This window comes from Thermobia domestica, chromosome 12, assembly GCF_964235325.1.
Source record: "Thermobia domestica chromosome 12, izTheDome1.hap1.1, whole genome shotgun sequence".
Classification (NCBI taxonomy): Eukaryota; Metazoa; Arthropoda; class Insecta; order Zygentoma; family Lepismatidae; genus Thermobia; species Thermobia domestica.
In genome coordinates this window covers 164,142,216-164,167,050 of record NC_137465.1, presented here as the reverse complement: position 1 = coordinate 164,167,050, position 24,835 = coordinate 164,142,216, and positions in this window count along the sequence as shown.

The window sequence follows — 24,835 nt, the reverse complement described above, 5'->3', positions numbered from 1 at the left end:
TACTCAGCTAGTTAAATGGTCAATTCTCTGGCTAGTATAAAAAGTATGACATCCAAATTAATTATTTTGTTTAGTGGAGTAGTACAAATATACTTAAATTCTGAGCTAATTAAAATGGATATTTTTCGCTTTTTCCCTTTAGTATTAATTGGTTCCTTTGTTTATTTAAATAGTGCAAAGTGGTATAAAATTCTGAGCAAGTCAAAATGTCCCTTCTTCTTTTTTTCTCGTCGATATAAAAACTAGGACACCCAAATTTATTCTTTCGTTTATTGCAGTAGTACCAAAGTTGTATAAATTCTGAGCTAGTTAAAATGAGCATTTTTCCCTTTTTATATTTAGTACAAATGTATTCGTTTGTTTATATAAATAGTACAAAATGGTATAAAATACTCATCTAGTTAAAATTGTTCTTCCTCGTGTTTGGGTTGTTATAAAATTAAAAAACAACTCAAATCTATTATTTCGTTTACTGCAGTAGTACTGATAAATTCTGAGCTAGTCAAAATGGCATTTCTTCGGGTTTTCTAGTTTATTGGAGTAGTACAAAGGGTTCATAAATTCTGAACTGGTCAAAATGGACCTTACTCGCTTTTTCTGGTTAGTACTAATTTATTCCTTTGTTTGTTTAAATATTACAAAATGGTATAAAATACTCAGCTTGTTAAAATGGCCCATCTTAAGTTTTTTCTGGTTGGTACAAAACTAAACATTCCCCTCAAATTTATTCCTTCGTTTATTTGAGTAGTACAACCTCATATAAAATTTTGAGTTAGTTAAAATGGTCCTTGTTCGCTTTTTCTAGTTAGTATAAATTTATTCCTTTGTTTGTTTGATAGCATCAAAAGGTATAGACATTTTCATTTAGGTACAATGGCATTTTTCAATGGTAGAAAATTGAATAGGCCACTCAAATTTATCCCTTCATTTGTTTAAATAATGAAGATGATATAAAATTTCCTGCTAGTTAGTCAGCAAAAATGTGGTGTCAGCAAAAAAGAGAGAGAGAGAGAGAGAATGAGAAACTTGAACTGCGTACTAGCGGTATGGTAAGTCCTGCGTCTGAACCTGCGTCTGAAATTACTTCTATGTTTAGTGATAGTTATTGTCCCAGTGGCGATTTACATAGTGAAACTGTTGTGATAGCAAGTAGGAAAGATAAAATGGTAGATGCGGAGAAATGTGGTTGAAAATTATTTCAGTTCCTACTATTTCAAAATCCAAGGTAAAAGGTAGGACTATGCTATACGATTTGCAAACCAAAACATACTAATCCAAACATTCTTGAACTGCATAAGAAGGTTATTGTAGACAAACGCTCTGCAAAATGGGCAAGGCCTGAACCGAAAAAAAGGACAAAACTCATGCAAAAAATATGGTTAGGAAAATGCCGGGTCCCAGAGGAGATGCAAGAAAATGTACTTCTGAGATGGATTTTTGGTCTCTCTATTTCGATGATGAAATGCTTGAAACCATTGTGTTACACACGAATCAGGAAATGGCCGAAAATGTAGAGGTACAGCCAGTTCCTGGACTTCCAGAACGAACGTCACGACAAGGAAGATGCTCCTTGTGGCGCCCAGGTCTGGACAGAAAGTATGCTGTTCGCTGTTGTAAGTGCCAATCATTTCTTTATGGTGAACACAGATAACAGTATGCAAAAAATGCAAGTGATATTATATGAAGAACCCATTGGTAGTAGTTCCCTAATGTTCCATTATTTCAACTGTATTTTTTCATCTTGCTGTAAATTGCCTTTAAAAATCGTTGTAACACGTACACGTGGTATTTTATACTGGTCGTATCATTAAAAAATGTATTTATTCTACAATTAAGCCATGATGAAATTAGTCAAATTGCACTTTTCCGGAATTTTGTATTGTACTATCATGAAAGGAATATCTACTTTTAAAAACTTTCTGGAATATTGATTAGGACATATAAGAGAAGGTTATAGTATGGAAAATATAGAAATATATTATAATAAATATCTTTAAATGCGCATTAAATATCTTTAATAAGATCATATATACACGAGAAAAATAAGTGATTGAAATACATTGTTTTAACGTGAATTACAATTTATTTTTAAAATGTTTACTATGTCTAAGCGGAAAGTCACATCCATAGAAATAAAGCTGTAATATTACAATTCCGTGTTTCTGTATAAACATAATAAAAATTATAATGAAATCAAAGGTGAAAGTTCGCCCACTCTAGTATTACTAGGTAAAAAAATATCCTAGTATTCGAGGGCTTGAATCTCTACGTACTTTGTGATGATTATTTCCTGTTTTTACGTAATGTGTACAAATTATTTATATGGCGAAAGCAGCGCTACAAGGACGCTTCGAGTTATGCAATAAAGTCCTGATTACTAGTCGACAAAAATTTTTTCTGTGGCACACGTGAGAAAATACCTGATTCTAATAGAACTTTTTATATAGAATTCAAGTATTTAATCAGTTTTCCTCCATCATCCATCATTTTAAAGTGACATCCAAGCGGACTTGAAAACTAGGTTATTTTCAGAAATGCATTTACCTGCAGATAATCACATGTAACTCCCATGGTAAGTGGAATTTCCACAACAATTATTTCTTAAGGAAAAAAGAAGAAAAACCTGCACTTAAGAAAAGTCATATTGAACAAACGACCTTCATGCATTCTTACTGCCACAACAATACCCTCGAATTAAAGGTAAGGCAAAGGATCACTATACATACTGTGGAAAGTAAATCTGCAGCGAGATAGTGACAAGTGTGTTGATATATCGTTTCTAAATCACATAAAATTGTATTTAAAAAATTACAATTTATAACGGCAGATAGTCTTTGCTATTGATCGTTATTTATATTACTAGAGACATTATTTTACGAGTAGGATGTCTGTAAATAAGTTTGTGTGTCATCGTTAGGAACATACAAACAACAATACATTCAATTTGTTAGTTAATATTTAATTTGGTACATATACAGTACAGAATTTTAATCAAGTAAATCTTCGAGTTAAGAGGGCTTGTATACGATGATTTATTTATTTATTTATTTCCTGTTTTGACTTACAATATGGAGAGTATCTCCTATAAGTTCTACAGTTGTCATGCATATAAATGCAAATTGTAATTACACCTTATTACACCATTTGAAGTACAAAATTATAAGAAACATCACATGTTAAATTTGTTACATAATTACATCATATTCATACATCCTTATCATTTGCAAATTCCTAAACTGAATAATATGCTTTAGAAAGTAACAGAGTACGAATTTTGTTTTGAGTATTAAAATTTACCTCTTTATAATGTGATGGTAACATATTATAAAGTCTCGTACAATTTAAATAAACATGTTTTGGTACTTGGAGTAATTTTGTTGTACTACGTAAATGTCGTTTAATTGCCGCGTGTTGTACGCATGAATATCTCTTCTTTGTATAAACATTTGTTTGTTTTGTTTCACGAAGTGTATAGATTTATATATGTATAGGCTTGGAAAGGTTAAATTATTTTTGTGATCTAAATATTTGTTTACATGATGTTCTTTTATTTAGTCTGAATATTATTCGTAGTATTTTCTTTTGTATCCGAAATGTTTCCTGGCTGCATGTGGCTGACCCCCCAAAAATAATTCCAAAACTGAGGAGTGATTGGACTTTGGCATAGTATATCGATAATAAGCTATTTCGTGAAACTGTATCTCGTAACCTAAAGAACGCAAAACATAAAGTAATCAACTTTTTATTTAATGTTTTAACATGAGTTTGCCAAGAAAAATCATCATCAATGTAAACACCAAGTAATTTTGTTGCATTAGAATACTCAATTTGTTTTCCATTAATGTTTAGCGAAGGGAAGGACGGGTTATTTCCTGGAAAACGAAACTTTATTGCGACTGTTTTATCTGTATTTAAGAGAAGGTTATTTGCATTCAACCAAGTAACTATTTTGCTTATAACCTTTTCTGTCTTTACCAATACTAACTTTGGGTCTTGTTCAGTTATAACTACAGCATATAACATGCATTTTGTGGGGTGTAAATTTTTCATCAGATCATTTATGTAAATTATGAATAGAGTAGGGCTTAAAATAGAGCCCTGAGGTATACCTCTGGTAATTTTTGTTTGTTTTGAGAAGAAAGTGCAGGATCGATTTGATTCGACTTTTGCAATTTAAACAGTTTGGCATCTATTTGTTAGGTAGGATGAAAACCACTGGCTTGCTACGCCACGTATGCCATATTGAGACAATTTATTTAGCATAATATTGTCAGCAATTTTGGAAAAGGCTTTTGACAGATCGATGAACAAACCTATAACATAATTCTTATTATCGAGTGATTTCAGGACATCTGTAAGAAAATCAAATAAAGCGGTATCAATACTTTTATTCTTCTGAAATCCGTGCTGAAAAGTCGAGATAATATTATGATTTATTAAAAATTTGCTAAGACGTTTTGCCATGACTGACTCAAATATTTTTGAAAATATTGATAGCACTGAAACAGGTAGATAATTTGTCATGACATTTTCATTACCCTTTTAAAAAGTTGGAAGAACCTTAGCATTTTTAAGTAGTGTGGGAAATATACCGTTTTCTAAGGAGAAATTTATAAGGTAACAAAGTTGATATGTGACATGTTTCGCACATTTTTAAATTACAATGGAAGGAACTTCATCCATACCTGAAGAACTACTGTTTGATAAGGATTTAATTATTCCTATTAATTCATCAACAGAAACTGGATATAAGAACATAGACTTTGTGTTTGTTTCTCCTTGATTTGGGAGTTTCTGCATTATTTTTGAGTGATCAGTATTATTCGTTTGATCAGCTGAATTCACAAAATGATCGTTAAATATATCTGCAATTTGCTGCGGATTGTTTATAACTTTACCATTTAGTTTAAGATATTCTACACTCTTAGACCTGCTTGTGCAAAGAGTTTTATTGATTATTTGCCACATTGCTTTAGTCTTATTTCGAGCATTTAAAATCAAGCTATTGTTTTGCATTAATTTTGCTGCCCTTATCACTTTCTTATAGGTTTTCCTATACAGTTGTATGTATTTCTTTAAATCATCAGATTTAAAGTTACCAGATTTAAGGATCTTATTAAATCTTATGAAATTGGTACTGGATTTTCTAATTCAATTTGTAATCCAACTTTTCTCAATGCGTTTCGAAATACTGAGACTTTTTAGGGAAAAAGCAATATTTAAATAATAAAAAAATGTGTCCATAAAAGCTTTAAACTTTTCATCCATGGAACTATATTTATATATCTGCTACCATGGTTCTTGACTTATTAAATAACACATATATTGAATATTCGACTCTGGAAAGGATCTCTTTAAGGCTGTATAGTTTTTATTTTTAACTAATTTATCTATCAATGGTAATTGTACGTATATAGCGTCATGATCTGAAAAACCAGGATTGAAAACACGTGATACATTTATTGGTTGATTTTTCATAATTATGAAGTGATCTAAAGCTGTTTTTCCAAATCGCGTGGGTTCATTTATAACGGCATGCATATTAAATGTGTTCAGCAAACCTTCTAACTGAGACATACTTCGAGTCAATTAACCAATCAATATTTACATCACCACAAATAATTACATTTCGAGGCTTAACAAACAAATGATTCAGCATGGATTCTAATTTATTAAAGAAGATAGACATATCGCCAGTATAAGGTCTATATAGACATATTATGTAATCATTAGACTCATTTAGTTTCAGGGCCATTGCTACAATGTGCATTTCACAGATGAACTGACTTATATCTAACTCAGTATAGTTTACATTATCATTTGTAAAAATACAGACTCCGCCGTGCTTCCTTTCCGAACGACAATAGAATGATGCTAACTTAAACTTACTAAAATTCACTAATTTTATTGCGTTGTTATCAAGTCAGTGTTCAGAAAGACATACAATGTTTATATTGTTTAATTTATCCAGGAGCACTTCTAATAATTCAACCTTTGCACAAAGCCCTTGTACATTATGATGATAAATATTTAATGGACCTTTCCATAATTTTTCTGGCTGTGAATTAAAAAAGGAAGTTCTTCCACATTTGAAAAGGAGTTTACCATATTTTCATTCCTACTTTCTAGATAAGGGAGGGGAATAGGACAGGTTACTATGTTACATTTTATCATTTCACTTAGTTTCTTACAAATGTAATCTTTACCATTACGACTTAAATGCATACAATGCCTTGTGTGGTATTCACTTGGCATTTCAAAACCCAGTCGCTTCACGGATTTAGCCTGTTTTACATAACTTATTATGACGTAAAATTAAATGTGACTTGTGCGGAAAAACACTTTTATGCATTGTAAGTACTACAACTTTTAAAAATTATTCGCTACAAATATCAGTCGTATTGACTAGAAACAAAAACTAGTGGCAAATAGGAAATCAATTTATAGAAACGTTTAAAGAATGTTTCAGATTGTGTAAGAAATAATCATGTAGTTTGAATGAGTAGTTCGTTAATGCGATGTTCATAATGTTCAAACTCTGTATGAAGTATTTTCTTCTTTTTTATTTGTTTGTTTCGTTTCATTGTTCAAGTGTTCCGAAATTAACCGGAGTGAGAAAAAAATTCTCCCGACTTTCGACTTTCGTGACTTCTTTTCTTCCAAATTATATCAGGAAAGAATATTATCCGAATTACAAATTGAAAATGCCATAGCTGAAAATAAAATATTAAGTATGATCAATTTATTATCCTCTGATTTTTAACATAACATCATTCAGTAAATGTTTCTTAACAAAGAGAATATTTGTTTCTCATTTACGTTTTCAAATGACAATATCATAATTTCTCTGTAAAAGAATGTAAAACAAATAATAGTTATAATGTAAATATTACGAGGTATGATAACTATTTCTAGTGGGGTGCTTACCTCATATTAAAACTTGAGTACTGTCTCAGATTTGCACTTTAAAGTAAGTTTCGTCGTACATAAACCTGATGCTGGAAAATAATGTTTCACTCAAATTATTAACCCAAACCCGGTATTCCTTTCTAACAAAGTCAAAATAACCTAACATTAAAAGTTTTCACGATTCTAATTATCAAGTTTTTTTTTCATCTTTAAGAAAATCAGGTTAATACAAATATAGGAAATTACCATTTGCTAATTAATAAATATGGATTGCTGTCCAGTTGAGAAGACAGAAACGAAGAACGGCTTGATCTCTTCATTCGCGGTGCAATGCATCACCTCATCGCTCCTCCAACCAAGGGCGCCGATCCTAAGCGAGTCGAGGGGGCCCGGCCCCCCAAACTCATGTGGGCCCCATGTATTTTTATGAATATATATTATCATATGTAGTTTTTATTATTATATGTACTTTTTATTGTTATATGTACTGTTACATGTATTTTTTTTATGAATGCCCTCCCCCAAAGTTACAAGGAAGGGATCCACTGCATGGAACTAAGTCTTTGTAACACTGGTGGAGGTATCACAATATGAATGATTAATTTTAAAAAGTTACATGGTATAACACGTCATTTTATAATCATAGATCAGAGACCAAAGTGTAAGACTGACAATTAAAAAAAATATTAGAAAATAGAGAATTTTCGTTTTATATTTCTATCTCAATTCATGATTGGGTTATAATTTCTTGAACCTGGAAAGTTATCGCATTCACCCCGCTTTGTAGTTTAGTTTTCATGTCTATGTTTATGCATTGCATTGAAAAAAGAATAGTTTTGTTTTCTTTTTCCAGATATAATGGAACTTTGGATAACAATGGATAAAGACATGAGAAATGTTCTTGTAATGGTTTTAATTAGTACTTTGGCCTTTCCAGTATCATACGTTTTCCATATAATTATTACGAGCGCTAATAACGGACTGGTCACTGCTGCATTGGCAATAATTATCTTAACTATTATTGTTTTACTTTTGATACTGCTAACAAATGATGTCAAGGATTGGACTTTTTATGGTAAGTGCAAAATGAATAATTAAAATCTTAAATATGTATATGTACGCTTACTGGAATATTATAAATTTAATGTTAACTTTTGAAAGGTTCGGACCAATACATACATTATCTTCTATGCTTTGAAGTTAGCAACAGGCTACGGCCCATTTTAAACTGATTTTATTAAACGAAAAAGCTAGAAAGAGCCTGGGTCTCGCGGACTAAACTAAACTGTAATAAGAGAACTAGAAATACCTGAAACAATATAGAGGGTTTCCTGTGGCGTTTGTGTTTCAGATCTCATTATCATCTACTACAACTACTCACCAAATTATCTCTAGTATGTTCAATTTCTCGTTAGATGTGCGAGTATTTTTTTTTCTTGGAGAACGTAAAAGAGGAGTTCCATACCAGAATCGTAATAATAGTGGATGCAACATACCGGGGACCCCGGACAACTCAGCTGTTTAAAACTCATATTACTTCTTATTCAATGCTTAAGTTATCCTGTTACTCATTTTGTCTATGTGAGATTTATTCATTTGAAAATTTCAGATTAATAGCTGTTGATACACTTTCCCCTCCCTATTAAAATGCAAGTAATGCTGTAAACATCATCTAAATGTTAGAACAATTAAAACAATTCACATTATACAAATAGCTAGCTTAAACAAAATCATAGGAATACAGAATACAGAGTAGCATCCTAGAATACTATTGCTTCCTAGAATACAGAATAGCAAAAGAATCATAGGAATGACGGCGACACTGATTTTATATCTATGAAAGTAACCAAGAAAGTTCTGTCGCTTTCTGACCCATCGCCTTCATATCACACCTAAGACGTATCTCTAAGATCAAAAATAGTTCCCTTAGACATTGACGACCTTCTACCAACGTTCTGGAAGGCCATGGATTCCATCGTGGTAATACTTTGTGGGCCCTCAAGCGAAGAAGGTATTAAGTGCATTTTTCACATCTACTAGGGATTTGATCTGGCGTCCTCTAAGGTAATTGTCCGAGGAATGGAACAGATGATAATCGGACGGTGCAATGCCTGGAGAGTATGGCGGATGCAATAGTGTTTCTCATTCAAGACGTAGAATGGTGTCCCGGGTTATCCTAACCACGTCAGGCTTAACGTTGTCGTGTACCAGGAAGACCCCTTTGCGATTTAAAGGTGCTGCCTTCAGAGTTTTGAGTTTTTCTTTAACACGATTCAACTGCTGACAGTACACAGTGGCATTGATAATCGGACCGACTGGTAGCAGTTCCCGATGCACAATACCGCGAGCAGTCCACCAAACACACAAGAGGACCTTCTTCTGGTGCAGTGCCGCTTTCGGTGGTTTTGGAACCGGTTCATGGGATGCTAACCAATGATGACGGCGTCGTGGAGCTTACAGAACCTACTTCTCATCACATGTCAACAACCTGTCTAGAAATGGCTTCTTCATAGACGAGACAGCAAAGAAACACAAATGTCTGCTAGCGTTGCCTTCTGCCTCTAAATCAAATCATGTGGGACCCATCGACCTAACTTGTAATGCTTCTCAAGTTGATAGAGGTACTGCGCAATGGTTTGTCCACTCAGTTCATTGTAATCCCAGTTCCTCACATGTCTGGCCACTGTTCGCCTCAATTGGTGCCTGAATATCTTCATTTCGTACGTGGTGCGTCTTCGAATGTTTCGTGACCTTTCTTAAACTTATTAAACCACCGCGTAGTCATGGTACCCTCACCAAAGGCCTGGTATATCTTCCACCCAGCTGCAGCGGCATTTGACCCAAGTTTGAACTCGTACAGGAAACACGGATTATGACGCTCTTTGGAGGTCCCATGTTCACTTTGTCCTTACGAAAGTTCACGGTATAACTGAATTGCCACAACCAGGCAGTATGTTGGATATACTCACAACAACAACTGACCTTCGTCTTATCTCCATCCGCATTGAACACTCGGTGTGAGGAACAATGGAACACATATCTCCACAGAAAGCGACAGAATTTTCTTGGTTACCTTTATAATATTGATATGAACAAAAACACCAGAGGTGTAAAAAATTCAGCCAAGTTCGTCAGCCTCAAAAAGTGTTGAGATGAGAATGGATGAGCCAAGTTCCTTGGCCACTGCATCTGAAAGGAACACTGGAACTTGGCGCGAGGTGTCTAACATATTCGAATACATTAACAGGTCTGTTCCTAGTTTCACGGCCGGGACATTTCAGCCCTAAGGCTAGTGGTGACCCCCAAATCCACCACGCTCACAAACACCATCCCTAAGGCTCGTTAACATAATTTACTTTGACACTTCGTGGAGGAATATAAGTTTTCCTTGTCTGAGTTTCGAACCGCCAATCTTACTGCAGTATACTGTATATGTGCCTTAGTGCCTTAGCAAACTTGATATTCCTAAGGTTGATGGTGGACCCAAACCCACCACGTCCACCACCACTATCCCTAAGATTCCTTAACATCGTTTTCCTTGACACCTCGCGCCAAGTTCCAGTGTTTCTTTCAGATGCAGTGGCCAAGGAACTTGGCTCATCCATCCTCATCTCAACACTTTTTGAGGCTGACGAACTTGGCTGAATTTTTTACACCTCTGGTGTTTTTGTTCATATTTCACTTCTTTTTGTAGTTCACCATTAGATTGTATGTCAATATTGTATATTGAGATTCTCAATTGTGGCATATTGCTGGATTTAAATTTAAAATTGTACATTTTTAAAGAAGTCATAATGTGTCACATACAACAATAGTTCCCAAGGGCTCTCCCACCGAGAATCGAACCCAAGACCCTGTACAAGAAAGGCGCACATGCTAGCCACAAGAACAGCGGGTAGGATTTATTCTATTAATATCTGTGCTAACAATAGAATGATGCTAACTTAAACTTACTAAAATTCACTAATTTTATTGCGTTGTTATCAAGTCAGTGTTCAGAAAGACATACAATGTTTATATTGTTTAATTTATCCAGGAGCACTTCTAATAATTCAACCTTTGCACAAAGCCCTTGTACATTATGATGATAAATATTTAATGGACCTTTCCATAATTTTTCTGGCTGTGAATTAAAAAAGGAAGTTCTTCCACATTTGAAAAGGAGTTTACCATATTTTCATTCCTACTTTCTAGATAAGGGAGGGGAATAGGACAGGTTACTATGTTACATTTTATCATTTCACTTAGTTTCTTACAAATGTAATCTTTACCATTACGACTTAAATGCATACAATGCCTTGTGTGGTATTCACTTGGCATTTCAAAACCCAGTCGCTTCACGGATTTAGCCTGTTTTACATAACTTATTATGACGTAAAATTAAATGTGACTTGTGCGGAAAAACACTTTTATGCATTGTAAGTACTACAACTTTTAAAAATTATTCGCTACAAATATCAGTCGTATTGACTAGAAACAAAAACTAGTGGCAAATAGGAAATCAATTTATAGAAACGTTTAAAGAATGTTTCAGATTGTGTAAGAAATAATCATGTAGTTTGAATGAGTAGTTCGTTAATGCGATGTTCATAATGTTCAAACTCTGTATGAAGTATTTTCTTCTTTTTTATTTGTTTGTTTCGTTTCATTGTTCAAGTGTTCCGAAATTAACCGGAGTGAGAAAAAAATTCTCCCGACTTTCGACTTTCGTGACTTCTTTTCTTCCAAATTATATCAGGAAAGAATATTATCCGAATTACAAATTGAAAATGCCATAGCTGAAAATAAAATATTAAGTATGATCAATTTATTATCCTCTGATTTTTAACATAACATCATTCAGTAAATGTTTCTTAACAAAGAGAATATTTGTTTCTCATTTACGTTTTCAAATGACAATATCATAATTTCTCTGTAAAAGAATGTAAAACAAATAATAGTTATAATGTAAATATTACGAGGTATGATAACTATTTCTAGTGGGGTGCTTACCTCATATTAAAACTTGAGTACTGTCTCAGATTTGCACTTTAAAGTAAGTTTCGTCGTACATAAACCTGATGCTGGAAAATAATGTTTCACTCAAATTATTAACCCAAACCCGGTATTCCTTTCTAACAAAGTCAAAATAACCTAACATTAAAAGTTTTCACGATTCTAATTATCAAGTTTTTTTTTCATCTTTAAGAAAATCAGGTTAATACAAATATAGGAAATTACCATTTGCTAATTAATAAATATGGATTGCTGTCCAGTTGAGAAGACAGAAACGAAGAACGGCTTGATCTCTTCATTCGCGGTGCAATGCATCACCTCATCGCTCCTCCAACCAAGGGCGCCGATCCTAAGCGAGTCGAGGGGGCCCGGCCCCCCAAACTCATGTGGGCCCCATGTATTTTTATGAATATATATTATCATATGTAGTTTTTATTATTATATGTACTTTTTATTGTTATATGTACTGTTACATGTATTTTTTTTATGAATGCCCTCCCCCAAAGTTACAAGGAAGGGATCCACTGCATGGAACTAAGTCTTTGTAACACTGGTGGAGGTATCACAATATGAATGATTAATTTTAAAAAGTTACATGGTATAACACGTCATTTTATAATCATAGATCAGAGACCAAAGTGTAAGACTGACAATTAAAAAAAATATTAGAAAATAGAGAATTTTCGTTTTATATTTCTATCTCAATTCATGATTGGGTTATAATTTCTTGAACCTGGAAAGTTATCGCATTCACCCCGCTTTGTAGTTTAGTTTTCATGTCTATGTTTATGCATTGCATTGAAAAAAGAATAGTTTTGTTTTCTTTTTCCAGATATAATGGAACTTTGGATAACAATGGATAAAGACATGAGAAATGTTCTTGTAATGGTTTTAATTAGTACTTTGGCCTTTCCAGTATCATACGTTTTCCATATAATTATTACGAGCGCTAATAACGGACTGGTCACTGCTGCATTGGCAATAATTATCTTAACTATTATTGTTTTACTTTTGATACTGCTAACAAATGATGTCAAGGATTGGACTTTTTATGGTAAGTGCAAAATGAATAATTAAAATCTTAAATATGTATATGTACGCTTACTGGAATATTATAAATTTAATGTTAACTTTTGAAAGGTTCGGACCAATACATACATTATCTTCTATGCTTTGAAGTTAGCAACAGGCTACGGCCCATTTTAAACTGATTTTATTAAACGAAAAAGCTAGAAAGAGCCTGGGTCTCGCGGACTAAACTAAACTGTAATAAGAGAACTAGAAATACCTGAAACAATATAGAGGGTTTCCTGTGGCGTTTGTGTTTCAGATCTCATTATCATCTACTACAACTACTCACCAAATTATCTCTAGTATGTTCAATTTCTCGTTAGATGTGCGAGTATTTTTTTTTCTTGGAGAACGTAAAAGAGGAGTTCCATACCAGAATCGTAATAATAGTGGATGCAACATACCGGGGACCCCGGACAACTCAGCTGTTTAAAACTCATATTACTTCTTATTCAATGCTTAAGTTATCCTGTTACTCATTTTGTCTATGTGAGATTTATTCATTTGAAAATTTCAGATTAATAGCTGTTGATACACTTTCCCCTCCCTATTAAAATGCAAGTAATGCTGTAAACATCATCTAAATGTTAGAACAATTAAAACAATTCACATTATACAAATAGCTAGCTTAAACAAAATCATAGGAATACAGAATACAGAGTAGCATCCTAGAATACTATTGCTTCCTAGAATACAGAATAGCAAAAGAATCATAGGAATGACGGCGACACTGATTTTATATCTATGAAAGTAACCAAGAAAGTTCTGTCGCTTTCTGACCCATCGCCTTCATATCACACCTAAGACGTATCTCTAAGATCAAAAATAGTTCCCTTAGACATTGACGACCTTCTACCAACGTTCTGGAAGGCCATGGATTCCATCGTGGTAATACTTTGTGGGCCCTCAAGCGAAGAAGGTATTAAGTGCATTTTTCACATCTACTAGGGATTTGATCTGGCGTCCTCTAAGGTAATTGTCCGAGGAATGGAACAGATGATAATCGGACGGTGCAATGCCTGGAGAGTATGGCGGATGCAATAGTGTTTCTCATTCAAGACGTAGAATGGTGTCCCGGGTTATCCTAACCACGTCAGGCTTAACGTTGTCGTGTACCAGGAAGACCCCTTTGCGATTTAAAGGTGCTGCCTTCAGAGTTTTGAGTTTTTCTTTAACACGATTCAACTGCTGACAGTACACAGTGGCATTGATAATCGGACCGACTGGTAGCAGTTCCCGATGCACAATACCGCGAGCAGTCCACCAAACACACAAGAGGACCTTCTTCTGGTGCAGTGCCGCTTTCGGTGGTTTTGGAACCGGTTCATGGGATGCTAACCAATGATGACGGCGTCGTGGAGCTTACAGAACCTACTTCTCATCACATGTCAACAACCTGTCTAGAAATGGCTTCTTCATAGACGAGACAGCAAAGAAACACAAATGTCTGCTAGCGTTGCCTTCTGCCTCTAAATCAAATCATGTGGGACCCATCGACCTAACTTGTAATGCTTCTCAAGTTGATAGAGGTACTGCGCAATGGTTTGTCCACTCAGTTCATTGTAATCCCAGTTCCTCACATGTCTGGCCACTGTTCGCCTCAATTGGTGCCTGAATATCTTCATTTCGTACGTGGTGCGTCTTCGAATGTTTCGTGACCTTTCTTAAACTTATTAAACCACCGCGTAGTCATGGTACCCTCACCAAAGGCCTGGTATATCTTCCACCCAGCTGCAGCGGCATTTGACCCAAGTTTGAACTCGTACAGGAAACACGGATTATGACGCTCTTTGGAGGTCCCATGTTCACTTTGTCCTTACGAAAGTTCACGGTATAACTGAATTGCCACAACCAGGCAGTATGTTGGATATACTCACAACAACAACTGACCTTCGTCTTATCTCCATCCGCATTGAACACTCGGTGTGAGGAACAATGGAACACATATCTCCACAGAAAGCGACAGAATTTTCTTGGTTACCTTTATAATATTGATATGAACAAAAACACCAGAGGTGTAAAAAATTCAGCCAAGTTCGTCAGCCTCAAAAAGTGTTGAGATGAGAATGGATGAGCCAAGTTCCTTGGCCACTGCATCTGAAAGGAACACTGGAACTTGGCGCGAGGTGTCTAACATATTCGAATACATTAACAGGTCTGTTCCTAGTTTCACGGCCGGGACATTTCAGCCCTAAGGCTAGTGGTGACCCCCAAATCCACCACGCTCACAAACACCATCCCTAAGGCTCGTTAACATAATTTACTTTGACACTTCGTGGAGGAATATAAGTTTTCCTTGTCTGAGTTTCGAACCGCCAATCTTACTGCAGTATACTGTATATGTGCCTTAGTGCCTTAGCAAACTTGATATTCCTAAGGTTGATGGTGGACCCAAACCCACCACGTCCACCACCACTATCCCTAAGATTCCTTAACATCGTTTTCCTTGACACCTCGCGCCAAGTTCCAGTGTTTCTTTCAGATGCAGTGGCCAAGGAACTTGGCTCATCCATCCTCATCTCAACACTTTTTGAGGCTGACGAACTTGGCTGAATTTTTTACACCTCTGGTGTTTTTGTTCATATTTCACTTCTTTTTGTAGTTCACCATTAGATTGTATGTCAATATTGTATATTGAGATTCTCAATTGTGGCATATTGCTGGATTTAAATTTAAAATTGTACATTTTTAAAGAAGTCATAATGTGTCACATACAACAATAGTTCCCAAGGGCTCTCCCACCGAGAATCGAACCCAAGACCCTGTACAAGAAAGGCGCACATGCTAGCCACAAGAACAGCGGGTAGGATTTATTCTATTAATATCTGTCAGAGAGTTATGTCCAAACGAGATTATAATTCATTTACCCGAACTACAAAATCACGATCGCTAACATCTCACTTTTCATTACCTAAATACGAAGTGTATCAACAGGGCCCAAAACCATTGATGCTGAATACTCGCTGCTACATCACTAGACATAGCTGGTGTTTCAATATACCTAGTTGTTCTCTACCTTTTCATATTGCGAAATTACTGAGTTCATTACATGACGCGCATGTTGCGCAGTTTCATACTGCCTCGGGTTTTCCTTCCAATGATATACACCTTTCTAATAGCTTGTAAATTTAATAATATTTGCCATTAACATATCCTAACTGTATATAAAACTACATGAACTGACCTAAATTAATAGGGTGCTTCCGGCTGAAGTGGAAAATTGAAATGATGAAGGGGGATGAACATTTTCCCATGTTATTTAAATGGGTCTTTTTTTTTTACATATAATCTCATGTTTTAGGAACTTGGAATTGGAATAAAAAATTGAAATTTGGTATGCTTGTACGTTTTCATTAGTATTACCTAAGTAAATCAGTAAAAATAAACAATTCCAACTTTAGAGTGGTTTTATGGGGAACTGAAAAATCTTTCCCATGGTACGTATTTATATGGGACACCTTTTACACCCAAAAATTATAGGCACTCCTTGTAGAGCTACAATGATTATATTTGACATGATTGTAGTTTTTCGAAACTAACCGACAGAAAAATTGCCAAAAGTGAATATTTTTAATTTTAGGGAGTCTAAATGGGAGATCTAGAAATTCCCCATGCTATTTAAATAGGCTTTTTGGACTTATAATCTCATATTTTAGGTACTTGAAATTGGAATACAAACGTGAAATTCGGTATGCTTAAACGTTTTCGTTAGTATTACGTAAGTAAGTCAGTGAAAATGAAAATTTCCAAATTTAGAGGGGTTTTATGGAGAACAGAAAATCTTTTCCATGTTATTTATATTGGACTCTTCTACACCCCAAAATGTTTAGGCACTTCCGGCAAGATTAGAATGATGAAATATGACACGATTGTAGCCTCCCGGGACTAACCTACAGGAAAATTGCTAAAATTGGGGAATTATAAGCTTAAGAGGTGTGAGGAAGTAGGCCGAGCAAAGGCGATGGCGTGGGGGCGAACCCCTGAAGGGCAAATTCAGGAAATATAAATATAAAGAGCAAAGGCACGAAATTCACTGTTGATGAAAAGGCTGATACGTAAGAGGTTGTCACACTGTTCACAGATAGAGACACGAAGCATCAAGGACATTTTTACATAACGACTGTGGTAACTATAATATAACTCGTGGTACCAATATATTTACGAAATCGGTTACATTTTGTTGCTAGTCTCACATAAATTCGAACAATTGGATTTCTCATTTCTTCAAAAACTTCATTAATTTTAAATATTCTCACCTCTGCATTATCTTACTTATCAAATTAATTTCAATATCTATTTAATACCAATGACTGCAATAAAGGAAAAATATTCACCGAGAAAAGACAAAATATTGGCTTTCCTTGTCTGGGTTACCAACCACGAAATTTACGGCATATGTATGTGTCTTAGCCCACGTTTTTAACAGTTAACTGTTTCACAGAACGTGCCTCATTAACTTGCTTAACTACTTATTACTAGCTTTCACTTATTTTACTCGCACACTGAGAAAAAGTGTATGTGGTGTACGTAAAAACGTTGGTTTCATGTGTAAATCCTGTAGTTTTGGGGCTTAACGTACACTAAACGTATAATTGAAAAAGTATATTTGAACATATTTTCCGTATAAGTGTTCCGAATAAACGTATTTTCCGCACGAACGAAAAGACTGTATGTAGGCGGTCAGGATCTCACATACAGACGGCCGTATGTAACTTATAGCTGACGTACGTACTGTACGGAAGACTGTTAGATGTCAGACACCCTGCAACGACATTGTGTAACATATAAGCAGGAAAGAGGGCAGTACGTATGTAGCATATGGATAACGGATGTTAAGTATTGATTTCTGTAGTAAACATAAGGATCCCGTATATTAGTACACTATACCGCTGTCCGGATAACGGATTTTTCTCAATGACCTTTGCTCATTTTTCTATTAACCTGGAACAGCAGGGACACGAACACAGAAACATCGAGGAGAGTTAAGATTCCAAAGGCTCTTCCATCGGGAATCGAACCCAGGACCCCATACATCAAAGGCGCACGTGGTAGCCAATAGACTAGGCGAACTCGACCACTTAGACGATTGACAACATTATCACTATGTACATGATGTGTTCAATAACGGAATCGTTCCCGATTTCTGATTGTAAGGACAGTTTTTCTGCTACTGAAAAAATTTTCATAGTAAATTCCTCAAATTTCATTTTCAAGCCGTTATAGGGTACTTTTATGGAGAGTTTCGCATCTTTATCTCATTAAGAAGTACCTAATGGCTATGGACAGTTTTTCGCCCATAAAAATTCCCATAGTACATTCCTTAAATTTGGAACCTTTACTTACACAAGTCATTACGTAAGGTAGATACCATTATGCAGAGTTTCAATTCTCTACCTCATTTGGAAGCACCTAATCAATGATGAGTGAGTAAATGAACCGATCTCTATTTGAGTAAGAATAGTTTTTCGTCCATAGAAAATTCCATAGCACATTCCTTAAATTTCGGATATTTTTCATATTCAAGCCATTATAAGCTACCTTCGTGTAGACATTCACATCTTTATCTCATTGGAAAGTACCTGATGGCTACGGACAATTTTTCGTCTATAAAAAAATTCCCATGGCACATTCGTCACATTTCGGACATTTTCCATACTCAGGTCATTATAAGATACCTTTATGCAGAGTTTCAAGACTTATTTCATTGGAAATACAAAATCAATGTGATGAGCGAGTGAGTGAACCGATTTCTGCTTGACTAAGGACAGTTTTCACCCATAAAATTTTCCCATAGCACTTCCTTAAATTTCGGACATTTTCCATACTCAAATCATTATAAGGTACCTTTAGGCAGAGATGCATCCTTCTATCTCATTGGGAAGTACCTAATTAATGCTATGAGTGAGTCAGCCATTGAATGAACCAATTTCTGCTTGGCTAAAGACAGTTTTCACCCATAAAAAATGTCCTTTAGTACATTACTTAAATTTCAGACCTTTTCCATACTCAAGTCATTATAAGGTACCAATTCAGACTTTTATGTCAATATTTCATAAACAAGTACTTAATGTGACGAGTGAATGAATGAACCGGTATTTGCTTGGCTAAAAATAGTTTTTCATCCATAAAAAATTCCCATTGCACATTCCTATTTAAGACTTTTTTCACACTCAAGTCTTTATAAGGTATCATTGGGCAGAGTTTCACGTCTCTAGCTCATTGGAAACAAGCAAATCAATGTGACGAGTGAATGAATGAACCGATTTCTACTTTGATAAGGACAGTTTTTCGTCCATGAAAAATTTCTCATAGCACATTCCTCAGATTACGGTCCTTTTTCACATACAAGTCATTGTAAGGTACCTTTATGAAGAGTTTCACGTTTATACCTCATTCGCAAGTACCTAATCAATGTGATGAGTGAGAGGACGGACCTATTTATGTTTGGCTAAGGACAGTTTCTCGCCCATAAAAAATTCCCATAGCACATTAATCACATTTCGGACTTTTTCTGTACTTGAGTCATTATAGGGTATCTTTATGCAAAGTTTCACATCTATATCTCATTGGGAAGTACCTAATCAATTTGATGATTGAGAGAATGAACCGATTTCTACTTGGCTAAGAACAGTTTTTCGCCAATAAAAATTTTTCTTTAACACATGCCACACATTTCGGAATATTTCTATGTTCAAGTCATTATAGGGTACCCCTCTGCAAAGTTTCACGTTTCTACCTCATTGGGAAGTATCTAATCAATTTGATGAGGGAGAGAATTAACCGATTTGTGTTTGACTAAGGACAGTTTTTCGCCCATAAGTAACTCCCATAGCACATTCCTCACATTTCGGACTTTTTCCATATTCAAGTCATTATAATGTACCATTACGCAGAGTTTCACGTCTCTATCCTATTGGGTAGTACCTAATTAACTTGATGAGTGAGTGAGTAAAAACGATTTCTTACTTAGCTAAAGACAGTTTTTTGCCCATAAAAAATTTCCCATAGCACATTCCTTAGATTTAGGAATTCTGCCATACTCAAGTCATTATAGGGTATCTTTATGCAAAGTTTCACGTTGCTATCTCATTGGGAGGTATCTAATTAATTTGATGAGAGAGTGAGTGAAACGATTTCTTGCTTGGCTAAGACAGTTTTTTGATATAAAAACTTTCTCATTGTACATTCCTTAAATTTCGGACTTTTTCCGTACTCAAGTCATTATCCTGGGGGGGGGCTGCCCCAAAGCTCATATGCGCCCCTTCATTATATTTATGAATATACAATATTTGGCATAATTTGAATGAAATTTGCCTTATAATCCTCATATATGCCTTCTGCATGTGAATGGGCCACCCCAAATTTACAGAGAAAAAGACGCCCTTGGTATAGGGCTATTGACTTAACGTGATTTCTATAAAATTAATATATTTTTATAAACTATCTATTGACTAGTTTTCATGAACAATTGATACTTTCAATATATAAATAAATTTACAAAATAAAATTTAAGTACTTTTGTACAATCTGTAATTTTTGTAGGTCTGTAATTTTTGAACCTGGGAGAAAGAAATAATGCTTTCTCAGAACAATTTTCAGTACTGATATATTAATATGCTTTATACTAAAGATAATAGTACATCATTGGAAAAGGTTCAGACCTCTTGACCTAAGAGATGCATAATATTTGGTACAATGTGAATAGTAGGATGGAGTTTCAAAAATTTAATACTAATTGAAACCTGCAGATTTCGAATAGTAGTTGCAATATTTATACCGCATTGGCCCGAACATAAGCCGTATAACGGATGACAATCACACGTTACAACAAACTTGTTTACGGAAAACAAATTATCATCAGGAGCATATTTCTGCAAAGACTGTTATGCGACATCGTTCATTTAAGGGATAATTACGTCATAAAGCAAAGTACACAATTTTTTTGGTCATATATAGTATTATTATAGCTACCTACATTATTATAGGTATATATAGCTACCTTTTCAATGAAAACGGTTCAATATTTTGAATTTTGCACATAGCGGTTTTTGAAGACGCAGTGACGTTATGATTATGATTCAATTATGATTCAAATTGTTTTGTGTACTAAATAATGTTATAGTATATATTCAACCTCTATTACGTTTAACGTGTGTGTAAAATGCGCAGTTTTAGACTGTTTAAAAATTTTACTTATAAAGTTAATGTTTCCCTCGAGACGAAATGAGACTCCGTTATCCTGTATAGATACGAGATGAAACAGAGCTCTTCCAATAGAGATATATTTTTCGAGACGAGGCTATACTTTCATGCAATCTTCTCAAGACAATCAAGCCCATTATCGTTGGCATGACTACTTAAAGTACGATATAGATTTTGAATCGGTCATGGATTGTTTGGATTTTGAAGCCTTTGCCACTGAAACGATTAAAGTTTGAAAGTTTAGTTAAACCTTAACTACTACAGCTTAACAACCTGTTCAAGTTGTAATTCTACTACCTTAGAGGAAAATCATGAATTGGTTCATTTTAAAGGGAGACACGAGATGCATCAGGTCTTTGGTTCTGATCGTATGCGAGTGTGCGTCTGGTAACAAATTATTAACTAATATTTTTTACTCTTTATTTCAGGATTTGCTATGTTTGCCTTTACGAGCGTAGTTGATCTTGTAATTATTTTGGAGATGCCTGGAAAAATTTCTGGATTTATGTGTTGGTATTACACCGTAGAAGAACCTTACTTATATTCCACTTGGGGATATATGTGTTGTGCATGGGATGCAGCAGTGTTCTACTTTATGTATGTTGGGCTATGTTACTACAGTAGTAAAGGGTAAATACCAACGGTTTTCTCTTGTCTTTAGGAATACTTCATAAAGTGATTTATAATTTTAAAGAGCCTGGTATTTTCAAAAACCAGTATTCTTGCAATTTTATTACTTTCGCTGGAAAGAAGAGCCAGAACTCGCTAAATAAGATTCAAAAATGTTGATAACAGTTTCTTACCTTATTTAAAATACGTTTCTATATACGGTATATTGGGCTATTGAGCATGGACTTATACATTTGTTTGTTCTTTTATCATCTTAGCTAGGTAGAAAATAACTTCATAAGCAACCGATAATCAGCTCAGGGAGTACAGTTTTTTTCGTTACATGCCGAAGTGACCATTTTTTAAATCAGTGAATTGTCTGAATGCCTTCAGCGCTACTAATACTACGATATGATCAATCGATAACATCAATTCACCATAATGTTGCAATAAACTCTCTATCCCTAAGCTTTATTATACGAGGGTGGATTGGAAAGTCGGTGGCCTGACTAAGAAGAAAGCAATTATTTTATGTTTGTATACGTTCGCTATGTAGTTATATTTGTTCGTAGTCACTGTGCAAAATTTCTTTTCTCTATTGTCTCATGTGAAAAGTTTATAAGGCGCTAAATCAGCGGAAGTGACAGAAATTTGTGAAGTGGAGAAAATCAAGCATCGTCTTGAAGTACCTGCATTAAAAGGCTTAACATCACAGGATATTCATATGGACATGGTGGAGACATTAGGAGATTCCGCGTCCCTGTATTCCATGCTGAAATAATGGGTATTTGAATTTAAACGTGGCAGAAACAGCATTGAACATGACTCCAGCACTGCCAAACCTTCAACGTTGACCATTACAGAAAATACAATTAATGACTTGATTTTGAATGACCATAGAATCAAAATCCGAGAGATAGCTGAGATTGTAGATATTTTCCATAAGCGACCACAAAACATTATTGTAAACAAATTATTTTTTAATAGTGTCCGCGAGATGGGTACCCATTATTTTTAGTTGAACACAAATGCAGTTCACTGACCCTTTCCCGTGATTGTCTTAAACTATTTGAAACTGATCCGGAGGGGTTCATTGGCAGATTTGTGACTATGGACGAGACGTGGGTACACAACCATCATATACCAGAGTCGAAATAACAACCGACGTAATGGAAACAACCTGGATCTGTCCCAAAGAAGACCAAAGAAGTTTTGTCAGCACACAAAGTTAGGGCAACATTTTTTTTGGATGCTAGGGGTATTATCCTGTTTGGTTTCTTGAAAAAGGGAAAGACTGTCAACTCTAAATACTACTTCATTCACTTTTCTCGGAAGGTTGCGTGAGAAAATCACAATTAAAACGCCAGGAATGCTGCGAAGTAAGCTGTTTTCCTTTCACCAGGACAATGTGCGCGTTCACATATCCCTTGCATCTATCGCAGAAATTCATTCCTGTGGATTCGAACTTTGCTCGCCTGATCTGGCCCCCTCGGACTTTCGTTTGTTTAGAAATCTTAAAATGTTTTTTGTGGGGTCAGCGATTTTCTTCAGATGCAAAGGTGGATATTGTTGAAGCAGGGGTAAAAGTGGATCTGAAGAAGTAGGGGAACGCATGACGTGACTCCGTTCCCCTTGCCTATCTTTGTCCATTCTAATTTTTTAGGAAGCGGGGAGTCGCCATAGATATTTTTTTGGAACTGGAATAAATACAACTCCCTCTCACTTTTACCCCTGGCTGTACTGGGAAATTATGCAGGGCTCGAGAAATTATGATGGTATAAGCGTTACCGGAGAGGTAAACATTAAAAGTGGTAAAAGCGGTTGGAGCGATGCCAGAGAGGTGGCATAAATGTATCTCCATCGCGTGGGATCACGGGGAAAAATAAAACAATTTATCCAAATATTTTCTAATTTGTAGGTCAGGCCACAAACTTTCCAATCCACCCTCGTATTTATTGAGACTAGCCTTATAATTGACTGCTTCCTAATTCAAGAGCCCCTTTGTGGCTAAAGTTTGCGTATGAGCCTTTGGTGTCGGATTCCCGGAGGGAGCTCATGTGATTCAGATTCCACATTAATCCCTAGGTCCCCCCTCATATAGCCTCACTGCTGAAAGGGACCTTAAACTCCAAATCAATTGCGTCAATCAAATTGCGTCTTACCATGTCATTGTAACATTTAATTCCAATATTACATACTCATTTACTGTTTACAACAAATCAAAATCGAACATACCTTTGAAGACATTTCCGGTCCATTAAACATTATGTATTTATATATACTATAAAATTAAAAGTTACTATGTTTGTGACTCTTAATCTCTTGAACCGCTCGACCGATCTCAATCAAATTTTCAACGTAGATGCGGTTCTGACCTGGGAGTGCTTCTAGCTATGCACTTTGACGGTACAAATTAGGGGAGGGGGAGGACGGGGACAGATAAAAGAAAATAATAAAACTTAGTAACTCTTGAGCCACCCGACAAATCTTGATACAATTTTCAATGTACACGAGGTTTGGGACTGGGATGACTTTTATCATTTCACTTTGACGGAGCAATGTAGGGAAGGCGTTGGAGGGGGAGATATACAAAAGTCAATAAATATAAAAGTAAAAGTGACTATGTTCGTGAATGAATTACTTTTGAACCACCCGATCGATCTCAATCAAATTTTTACCATATATAAAGTTCAAACCTGGGAAGTTTTTTATCACTTCATTTTGACAGTAGATCGTAGAGCAGGGGGAAGGGAGGAGAGTAGTTTTAAGGTATGTTCTCCTCAATCATGAATATTCATGAGTGAGGAGATTTTTGACATTGTAGCAGTTCCCAACACACGGGTGGTCGACAGTTTGAATAATTGAAACACCTTTTTCCGCATATTAAGGATCTTGTAAATGACACAGAAGAAATACGATATTATACGCAGTTGCGGACGGATGTTGTATATGGAAAAGAGAACATGTCGTATAATGAATGTTTTCCGTTCTTAGAATGGTTAAGAAATGCTAATTGGACAAGCAGAATATAAAAATACCTTTAGGAAAT